The sequence below is a fragment of the Pinus tabuliformis genome, chromosome 1_1, assembly GCF_031772625.1.
Source record: "Pinus tabuliformis cultivar Carrire ecotype Pingquan chromosome 1_1, CPIR1, whole genome shotgun sequence".
NCBI lineage: Eukaryota > Viridiplantae > Streptophyta > Pinopsida > Pinales > Pinaceae > Pinus > Pinus tabuliformis.
In genome coordinates this window covers 870917787-870928095 of record NC_142297.1, presented here as the reverse complement: position 1 = coordinate 870928095, position 10309 = coordinate 870917787, and the positions used below count along the sequence as shown (strand labels likewise).

General features: G+C 35.9%; 1 pseudogene; it reads left to right on the top strand.

The window, feature by feature from the left end:
• Window positions 1–7689: 7689 nt before the first annotated feature.
• Window positions 7690–9890, top strand: LOC149217069 (glucan endo-1,3-beta-glucosidase pseudogene; annotated as a pseudogene).
• Window positions 9891–10309: the final 419 nt, after the last annotated feature.

Sequence of the window (10309 nt, the reverse complement as noted above, 5' to 3'; positions counted from 1 at the left end):
GACTTAGCGATTCTTTTTCCCATCTTTATCTGTCCCTACAACACGGTCTTCTTCCTTCTCCTTGCTTCCATTTCCTTTGGAAGCATCTATAGTTGGGGAAGGTAATTAGAGTTTACTGACAACTGTATTAACACAGGTAGTCTATTTATGAATAATTATCACATGTAATTATACCATGAATGGGTCCTAGAAATGTTACCGGCTGAACATGCCTCTCCAATTAAGTTCACACTGGAATGCAACATGCATAAGAAATCCATCATTCCCATAGTGGAGATAAATTCAACCATCATTAAATCGAGGCTCCAATGGTTTTTACCTCTCAACAAGTAATGATAAACACATACCATGCTAATGGACTTCACTTAATTAGAGGGTAATCATCATTAAATCTATTAAGACATAAGCATATACTATTCATCATGCATTCTCATGGTGAATAAAATCAAGAACTCTTCTCATGAACAACTGGACTATAGCACAGAGAGTGTAAAAATCTTCATACACACATTCCATGCATGTAACATCAATCAACCTTCACTTATTTTCGAATTTGCAATAATCTTAAGTCCAATTGAATTAATGCATATAAGTTCTATGGGTTAGTCATACAACACTAACCAATCTCAACTACCAATCGTCTTCATGCATCCATGATAAGACTGAATCAAAAGTTAGTTATGACAATCAAGTCTCGCTGCTTGACTCATTGCATGTTTTCAATATCTAAAGGGGTTCTTCTAATGTCCTTTTTAAAACAATTTTTCATGCTATTCAAGGATGTTCCCCTAATTTATATTCATGCATTGGCTCATTAAGTTTTGTTCATTGTAACTTCAATTTTGTTCATTAAATGCATCATTGTTATTGCCATATTTGCAAATCAAACTTGGTAGTTGATTGTCACTTCCCTCAATGAGTGTTCAATATTGTTCATGAATGTAATGAGTACTCAATATTGTTCTTAGGTGTGAAAAAAGTTTCATTGTCTTTTATCCTCATCAGGAATCCAACGTTATGAACGTAGTTATGCAACAACTTATTACTTACTACTTAAGCAGTTATAAACATGAATCACACCTATCATGCCAAAAGTAGTGTACTACATAAATGAATATGTGAATGATTAAACTCGTACCTGAGTTAATGCCTACTGATGGCGTACCTCAATATCCTTTCCCCTTACCAATTCCCAAAGGCGCCAGTACTGCAACCTTTAGCTCTGATACCACTTGTCACATACCCCGGTAACCTCGCATGTAAAAGTAGGGAGTTAGAATTTTTATACAATTACCACAAGTAATTAATCAATTCACAACTCCCCAAATCATCACTAACCATTAGATATACTATTCATTAGTACATCAAATAATTTTCCATCAAGGATGGTAAGTTTCATAACCATTGCATAACCTTTACCATCACTGTAATAACATAAACTGTCTCATGAATCCATGCATCCATTTCTTGATATCCTTAACCATGTTAGATAATCATGTACTAAGACATTATGGTTGTCACATCAAATAAAGAACCATCATCATTAAGAACCCATCATTATCAATGGACACATAAGGCAATCACATCAATCACACCATTTGAACACGGATATACCCTGGAAACCCCGTAGGGTGAAAACCAGCAAAAGTTTAATCTTATTATTAAACGCTCGTGAGGGTTTTCACCCCTCACTCAATGGCTTATAAGGGATTCCATCCCTTAACCATTGTATTAAAATCTTTACAATGAATTATCATTAAGCTGTCACATAACTAGCTAAAAGCTAATATAATTTTCATGTAATCTTTTATTTACATACCGCCACATGCAACATTCCTTGTGGCATAATTGTTCTAGCAATGGACAATACTGCAGCTTGAACTCATCTGCATGGACGAATAATCCTTTCCTGCCAATGTTAAACATTACTTTCCTTTGGCACCAACCGCCATCTTTCCTGTCAATGCTGTTGACAACAATCTTGGCAACAAGATTAGTTACAATATCAATAATCCATTAAACAACCTCTAAAAATGATCTTTTATCATCTACTCATCTGCATGAGCAAGCATCACATACTACTACTAGTACATCTATTCAAGTAAATTCTTGTTCCACTTTTCACACATATCTCTCTCTAAGAGATCTATCCATTAGTTTTACAATTCCATGTTTTCTTCTAAAACATATAACACATTAGTTATGTTTACATACCAGGTATTATCTACTGCCTTGCGCCCTTGCACATGCATTTCTTTCCCACGGTTATTTTCCAGGATTTTATCATATTCTTGCTAACATACAAGGAACACATACTTGAAGTACGTATTCTCTTACCAAAAGGAGCTACAAGAATGAATAACTATATGCCCAAAAGCACGCCATTAGCTAACCCTTCACACAATAGTGAAGTCCAATCAACCTGCAGTAACAATGGCGATTAGATTATCACATCAAAGCGACGAGACACCCAGAGAGAGGTTCTTTCACGGTGTTTAAGAATGGTCACTGCATTCACAGAAAATATGGAACACAAAAATCGTAATACGGTGCATGTTGTGTGCAAAGACATTGAGGCCAAAGTTTTATTGTATTTGCAGAAAGCAATGGCTTATAATCAGCCACTAAGGTTTGGAGACGAGAATACAGTCGACGTAAGATTAAATATAATCGATTCGGATGGAGTGGAGCATCTCGGAAATCCTCTTCTACTCCATTCTCAAGTGTTGAAGAAGGCTGAGTTTTTCAAAACCAAGCTTTTCCAGGGTGGGTCTTCGGCTAAGCGGCCATTGGAAAAATGAAGGTAACATGTTCTTGCCATCATGCATGTAATGCATTTTTAAAACATCGACAGTTATCTAGATTCATAAAGCAATCAACATGAAATTCCCATGTAATTTATAGGAGAAAAAACTACATATACTTAGCCTTTTTCTTGCAGTTTCTAAATCATTTAGCAAACCACCTTCCTTTTCCATTAAATAAAGTGTTGAATTCTTTACCTGGTGTGGCTGTCGAATTCTTTGGTCGCACCGTGTTTTTTTTTATTACCTCAAGTGCCCTCACTTGTATCTGCCTTTACACATTTATGTATCTTCCAACCACCGCAGCATTAACATCTGACAAAGAACTCCATCCTCCGAAGCCACGTCAAGATCTGTATCTAAAGAAACCATAAGCTATTGTTCCAGGATGTGACCGATATTCTGGGAGTTATTTTCCGGCAAAGAACCCAGGGATTTGCGCCCGTCAACCGACTCCCCAAAGAATCAAACGGGACCTGGCAGTTCGGCTCTAGCTATTAATAATAATGTTCATGCTGCTATCGACACTGCCTTATCTGAAAATCTGGTGAGGCTGCTTGAGTCTAACAACTCAAGTTTTGCTTCACAGCCGAAGCTTAGGATCGAATCCCACGCCGTCCTCCGGTACCGCCTATTACGAGCGAGACATTTAATGCGTAATCCAGAGGGTTGATCACGCCTTAACCCCAGGCACGAATAACAACTAGAGAGCTTTTCCATGCATACCAGACAAAACATAAATTTTACAAACTGCCACCCCTTTCTCCGGCATCCGGATCTCCAATATTCGGAAAATGCATCCCCAAATAGGACGAATGGGTTCCACGCACAATTTGCCAAAATATTCTCCATAATTAGTTTTATGAATAACAGGAATTAGTTTTTAAACTAATTCGTAATTTTTTTAAAAGAATTACTACTTACTGTCTAGTTTTCACCGAGTTATTTAGGGATATTACACATATTAAATTTTAAGTTTTAAAATTGAATATTTTTTTTTTTTAATGGTATTTAGATGTTATGTGATAATATGGTTTAAAATTATTTTATTTTTTTAACGGTATTTAGATATTATGTGATAATATGGTTTAAAATTAGTCCTAAAGGTCTAGTCATTTGATAAGTACCTCCCCTATTATAAAGTCATCGGATCTAATCTCCTAAATGCCCTTAAAGGTTAGACTTCGGTAATTTGGTCAATCAGATTAATCTACTTGGATTTTCTAATTTATATAAGCACTATGGTTTAAAATCATCCATTAAAAAAAAAAATTAGCTCATAATGTAAGCAGCTCTACCGTTGTACCAGCATTAACTTGCTCGTAGCTCTACCATAATGTAAGCAGCTCTACCAGCTCTTAGCGCAACCTCTACAATGTGTGCGCTATTAGCGCTGCGTATATCGACTACTCATTCGGTGATTGCGAGTTCCATCGATCAAATTATATTTTCAACTAATTACCATTGGATTTGCTTACCATTTATTCTAAGATTAATGTTAAGTAGGAGAAGTTATTTTAATTACCATTAAAAAAAATTATTATTAACATGTAAATTAATATAATAATAATAGTTTAAAATAAAATTATTTAGTTTTTAATAAAATGGTATGTATCATGTTTATTATTATTTACTAATTATTTAATTTATAAAATTAAATTAATTTATATAATTTTACTAAAACTAAATTACAAATCTTTACTAAAATACTCTAATTAATAATTATAATAAAATGCAATAAACTTATTTTAAATATTTCATAAAAAAAATTACAAATTAATTGTATTTGATAAACTAAAGTATAATAAAATGAATTGTTAACATTAATTCATAATAAAAATTAAAGACATTTATTTCATGATACATTTCAAGTTTTCTCAATTGGATGCTTCTGTGATTCATGATATAAGTAGAGATCTTTGGCAGAAATCACATAGAAAACTTCATGATATAAGCCAAGCTCTTCCAAAGAAATCACATATCTAGGTTCATCATGAGGACAAGGATGAGGAGCAACACCAACAGACCACTAATTCAGAGATGCAATGGTAAATATAAAAAGAAATATAAATAAAAATATATGCTAAGGGATAAAAAACAATTTATTTATTAGTTACTTTTGAATTTAATTTTAATTTATTAAATTTCTATTTTTATTATTCATAAATTATTATATGACTCTAACAATTTCTAATATTTTATTATATAATTTATTAAGATTCAAATATCTTATCAATTAAAATTATATTAAATATAAATAATGATTGATTAAAAATTATATCTATCTAATAAGAAAGGGAAAATTATATAATAATAATATTAATAATAAAAACTTATAAATTCAATAATAGAACAAAATTCAAAATAAAATCAAAACAAATAAAATAAAAGAGATCCTAGAACAGAACAAACACCAACCAGGAAAGGGGGAAGGAAACAAAGCAGGGGAGAAAAACTTGCGGGGTTAAGAACAAAGAGAAGGGACCCATGAGCTGCTTAACTTCCATCCATCGTCCCTATTAAGAGTCTTACTTCTCTTTTCAATCTCAATGGCTTCTCTTAATTTTTGGTGATGGAAATGATCAACCCTAGCGAGGACCTTAGAATCCTCTAAGAAAATATGGTGTTTTGATAATTCAGCATGTTCCGCTAGAGCAGAGGAGCGAGTCCTACAGTGTCTAAGGTCAGCTGCATGCTCTCGAATCCTCTGAAAAATGGAATGACCAGTCTCTCCAATATAGGGGGTTTCACAAGAACTTGGAATTAAATAAACACCCTTCATGCTTTTGGGATCAATAGGATCTTTGACGGATCTTAAAGAGCCACGAATGGTTTTTAAAGGTCTAAAGGTGGAGCTAATCTTTTGTTTCCTCATAATCCTAGCAATCTTGTCAGTCGTCCCATGGATAAAGGGAAGTTGGACACTAGAGGCCACCTCAACCGACTCTTTCTTAGTTCTAGGTCCCTGACTAGCTTTTAAAAAGGCTCGGAAACCTTGGAACTTATTATAACCATTCTTCTTGATGACATTTAAGAGATGGGATTTCTCATCAGCTAGATGGTCTTCATCAAAAACCCTTAAAGCCCTAGAAGCTAGGGTGTTGAGAACCCCTAGTTTCTAGGCTAGAAAGTGATGAGACTTAACATGAAGACACTATTCAATGTGGGTTTTCTTACGAAAAACCTAGTGGGAGAAAAAAACATCATCTTTCTTTGAGATAAGCACATCAAGGAAGGGTAAGCTTCCATTAACCTCACATTCCATGGTAAATTTAATGGAATTGGATTGATTATTGAGATGCTAAAAAAAAAAACTAATTTTTCTTGACCATGGGGCCATAAGTTGAAGGTATCATCAACAAATAATTTCCAAATTTTTGGCTTAGGAGTGAAAGGGTTACTTTCTATAAGCTTGTGACTTAATGAGCTCACAAATCTATTAGACTTAATACCGAAAACAACACTTTTGAAACCTTTTTGATGGGGTTCTTATTTAGATTTATATAGCTCCCATTGTTGCATAGGGGATCTAACATCTTCTTCCGGTAATCATCTCTATCGAAAATCACCACCCCTCCTCCTTTATTTGCTTTAAGGACAACAACATCAAAGTTGTTGTTTAAAGATTTTAGGGCTTCAAATTCCGACTTGCTAATATTGCTTTTAGGTGGCTTAGCATTCCTAAGAATCACTAAATAATCATGCCTAATGACATCCTTAAAGTGATCAGACAGCTCCCTGATGTTCAATTCAATAGAGCATATAATCTCCTCAATCAGAATCTTTCTGGGGGCTAGAAAAGAATTCAACCTTTTCTCAAAAAACTATAAACCAGAAAATAAAATTAAAAAACGTGAGAATATTAATAAACTTATTATTAAAAGAGCTAGCTAATAATACAGAACAACTACTACTATTATTATTGGAATTATTAATACTATTATAGTTACTAGAATCGAGATAGATTCATTACAATTATCCCAATTAATGTTACACCTATTATTACTAATATTTATTTTACTATTAATAATAATTAATTTCACAGTTCATGTAACACCTATAATTACTAATTTCCATATTATTATTATTAATAGTGAAATAATAAATATAATTATTAGAATTACCATTAATTCCCCGCAACCAAAAGAAGGGTCAACGAAACGAGAGCTAGGGGACTTCTCCAAATTTGATGGCGGAACCGAAGATTGAAGAGAAGAAGCTGATGACCGAGGAGTAAGAAAAGTATCTAAGGGGGAACAACAAGAATGTGTAGGGGGCGGGTGACATGAAAAAGAGGCACAAGGGCCGTTGAAAGCTACGAAGGGAGGCAAGAGCTATTTCCACTTCTATAGCTCCATTAATACACCCCCTACATACCATAGGGCATGGACACTCTGACATCTATTTAATTTTCAGGCAACACTTTCTGGTTAATAGTGATGGACATATGCATGATGTGATCACCCATCTTGTTGTTTGTATCGATGCCCATTGAAACGAGTGGCATGTGTATCATGGCATGTCGTGTATCATATGCTATCCATTCCCCATACCATCTGATATTAATTTCCATGGAATGTTATCATACAAAATAAAATACATGAGCTCGATTGTTGATACATACAAAATGGTGTATCAGGTGGAATACATATCAATATTGTAACCATTAATGTCGTGTTATATGAATTTGAAAACGTGCTCAATATTCAAGTTTGACCTTGTAAAGGTGCTCAATATTCAAGTTTCATCTCTAAACCAGTGGTTTCACCAAATTTTGAATTGTATAATGGCGCTCCAGATTGGAATTTTGAATTTCAAAACCCGCGCTGCCATATTTTATTGAACTTGAAAGAAGCTTTGGTTGGTTATAGTTTCTTTGCTCAGCATGAGCTTCCGGACGAGTTCGGTGCTGATCGTGATTACGGTGGTTCTAGCTATCGTTGCCTCTGTTGGTGAGAAAACTCATTTTAGCATTTGTTTTGTAAGGGCTTTAGCTTTAATTTCTTCGATTATCGTTGTCTCTGCAGCCGGGGACCAGACAAGAAAATGCATTTTATAGTTTGGTTCGTCCAGGGTTAAGCTTTAATTTTTTCAATTATCGTTGCCTCTGCAGCTGAGAACCAGACAAGAAAATGCATTTTATCGTTTGGTTCATCAACTATTTAAGCTTTAATTTGTTCGATTATTGTTGCCTCTGTAGCTGAGAACTAGACATGAAAATGCATTTATCGTTTGGTTTGTCAGGGGTTTTAGCTTTAATTTCTTTGACTATAGTGCCTCTGCAGCTGAGAACTAGACAAAGAAAATGCATTTTATAGTTTGGTTCGTCGGGGGTTTTAACTTTAATTTCTCTGATTATCGTTGCTACTGCAGCTGATAAAATGCATTTTCTTGTCTTGTTCGTCCGGGGTTTTTGCTATAATTTCTTCGACTATCGTTGCCTCTGCAGCGGTTTTAGCTTTAATTTCTCTGATTATCGTTGCTTCTGCAGCTGAGAAAATGCATTTTCTTGTCTGGTTCGTCAAAATTTCTTTTTGAGCTTTGATTTCTGTGATTGACCGAGTAAATTTCATTTTTTGTTTTGTTTTGGTTTGCAGGGGCTGGCACTGTGGGTATCAACTATGGTCACAAAGCAGACAATCTTCCCCCGACTTCCAAGATAGTGCCGCTGATCAAGAGCCAAGGCATCAAACAAGTTGAAGCTCTACGACGCAGACCCTGCAGCTCTACATGCATTCACTGATACCAACATTAAAATCACCATTGCCCTTCCCAATGAGCAACTCTCCAACATTGCTTGTCGTCTTTCACGAGCCTATCCCTGGGGTCCAGCAGAATGTTGTTGCCTACGTTCTAGGCACCCAGATCACGGCCATAGCTGTCGGCAATGAAGTCTTGGCCAATTCTAATGATTTCACCTCCTACATTGTCCCTATCATGAATAATATTCACATGGCTCTCGTCAAATACAACCTCGATGGAATTATCAAAGTGTCAAGCCCCATTGCCACCAGTGTGCTCCAGAACTCTTTCCCGCCATCAACCAAACTTTTCAAGAGTGACCTTGTGGAGACCACGATAAAGCCAATGCTCGATTTTCTAAGCCAAACGGGGTCCTCTCTCATGGTCAATGTCTACCCTTTCTTTGCCTACTAGGGTGATGCCAACGATATTTCTCTGGACTATGCACTCTTTCACCCCAGTGCCAGAGTTCAGGACAGCAACACCGGGCTCCTGTACATGAACCTCTTTGACGCACAGCTCGACGTAGTGTTCTCTGCAATGTCGGCCCTTGGGTATAAGAACCTCGACATTGTCGTGTCTGAGACTGGGTGGCCATCTAAGGGCGATGAGGGTGAAACCGGTGCTAACCTTGACAACGTTGCGGCCTACAATGGGAACCTCGTCAAGAATGTCCTCTCCAACTCTGGAACTCCACTCAGGCCCCAGGCCTCTCTAGACACCTTCATTTTTGCTCTCTTTAATGAAAACCAGAAGCCCGGTCCCACATGGGAGCGCAACTATGGCTTGTTCTACCCAACCAAGGAGCATGTTTACAATATTTCTCTGACACCTGCAGCCATGAACAACCAGGCGGCCACCTCTGGAAGCAATTCCTATTCCACCTTGGCCACCTCTGTGTAGCATCATCGCAGCAGTAGGACAACCCCAGAAGGAGCATCCGAGACGTGGTGCATTGCAAATTCCAAGATCGATACTAGTAAGCTCCATGCGGCATTAGACTATGCATGTGGAGAAGGGGCTGCAGATTGCAAGCAGATTCAGCCTGGGACGTCTTACTACAACCTAACACGCTCGAAGCCCATGCTTCATATGCTTTTCACAGTTATTATCAAAAGAAAAGCCGCAGGACTGGAACATGCGACTTCCAGGGCACTGCCTATGTCGTTACCCAGTGTCCACGTAAGTTCATATATTATCCCAGGATTAGCTTACTTTTTGTCTACATATGCGCTACCATTATTGAAGGTCTTTTGATGATTAATTTTATGATGTGTTTTTTATCTTGTTGTTGCAGAGTATGGCGATTGCAAATTCCCGACAGGTTACTACTTTAGTTCATAGAAGATCAATAGTACCTAGTAGTATTATAGTTTAAAATCATCTCAACTACTTTAGTTCATAGAAGATCAATAGTACCTAGTGCTAAGGAATCTGTATGAAATGGTTTTGTAAAGAATCGGTGATTCGTCATTTGGTATTTTTCTTAAATATATTGCAAGCATATTTTGGGATTTACAAGTTTGGGTTGGAATTACAAATTTCAGTTTGGAAAATTCTCTAAAAAAAAGTCTCTAAAGGAAGGATTTACAAATTTTTGTTGGAATTACAAATTTGAGTGGAATTACAAATTTGAGTTGCGAATATTTCATAATCAACAAATTTTTGTTGGAATTATAAATTTGAGAGGAACTACAAATTTAAATTGTAAATATTTCATAATCTACACAAAGAGAATTTTGTTTTTAATACATTCAAAACCA